Source organism: Gekko japonicus, unplaced genomic scaffold (assembly GCF_001447785.1).
Source record: "Gekko japonicus isolate JY-2015 unplaced genomic scaffold, Gekko_japonicus_V1.1 scaffold4662, whole genome shotgun sequence".
Lineage (NCBI taxonomy): Eukaryota > Metazoa > Chordata > Lepidosauria > Squamata > Gekkonidae > Gekko > Gekko japonicus.
Window position 1 is genome coordinate 17,714 of NW_015161555.1, and position 1,064 is coordinate 18,777.

At 50.2% G+C, this 1,064-nt stretch overlaps 1 protein-coding gene across 1 annotated transcript in view; it reads left to right on the top strand.

Annotated features, from left to right (window-relative positions):
* Nucleotides 1–1,064, top strand: part of LOC107125835 (snake venom vascular endothelial growth factor toxin HF-like) — an 8,287-nt gene that overhangs the window by 5,506 nt on the left and 1,717 nt on the right. The window lies entirely within an intron of this gene.

Consider the following 1,064-nt stretch of genomic DNA (forward strand, 5'->3'; position numbering starts at 1 on the left):
CCGTTGGTTGATCAAGATCTGCTCAGCAGTGGATCCTGGGCAGAGAAGGGGGAGGGGCCGAGGCTCATAAGAACCTAAAAGAAGCCATGATGGATTGGGCCAGCGGCCCACCCAGTCCAGCACTCTGAGTCACACAGTGGCCAAAACCCAGGGGCCATCAGGAGGTCCACCAGTGGGGCTAGAACTCCAGAAGCCCTCCCAATATTGCCCCCCCAAGCACCAAGAAGACAGAGCATCACTTACCCCAGACATAGTGTTCCATCTATACCTTGTGGCTCATAGCCATTGATGGACCTCTGCTCCATACATTTATCCGATCCCCTCTTGAAGCTGTCTATGCTTGTAGCCGCTACTACTTCCTGCGGCAGGGAATTCCACGGGTTAATGACTCTTTTGGGTGAAGAAGGACTTCCTCTGAACTGTTCTAAGCCTACCGCTCATAAATTTCGTTGAGTGCCCACGAGTTCTATTGTATTGTGAGAAAGGGAGAAAAGCACTTTTTTCTCTACCATCTCTATCCCAGGCATAATTTCATAAACCTCTGTCATGTCAGTGGCAGCGCATCTGGTTCGCACACAGAAGGTCATAGATTCAGTCCCAAACATCTCTAGTTAAAAGGACCAGCCATTAGTTGATATGAAAGACCTCTATTTGAGACCCCGGAGAGGCATGGGCAGGAGCTGTGGCTCAGTGGCAGAGCCTCTGCTTTGCATGCAGAAGGACCCAGGTTCAATCCCCAGCACCTCCACCTAAAAGGACCAGGCAGTAGAGAAGAAGAGGAAGAGAAGAGATTGGATTTCTACCCCACCCTTCACTCGGAGTCTCAGAGCGGCTTACAGACTCCTTTCCCTCCCCCTCCCCACAATAGACACCCTGCGAGCAGTGTTCCCTCTAAGCTGAGTTAGTGCGAGCTAGCTCACAGTTTTTTAGCCTCCGGCTCACACATTTTTGTCTTCGCTCAGAAAGGAGGGCTCCAAAGCAAACTGATTTATGCAGTAGCCAAATCGCTTGCTCACAACTTTAATGTCAGTAGCTCACCAAGTAGAATTTTTGCTCATAAGATG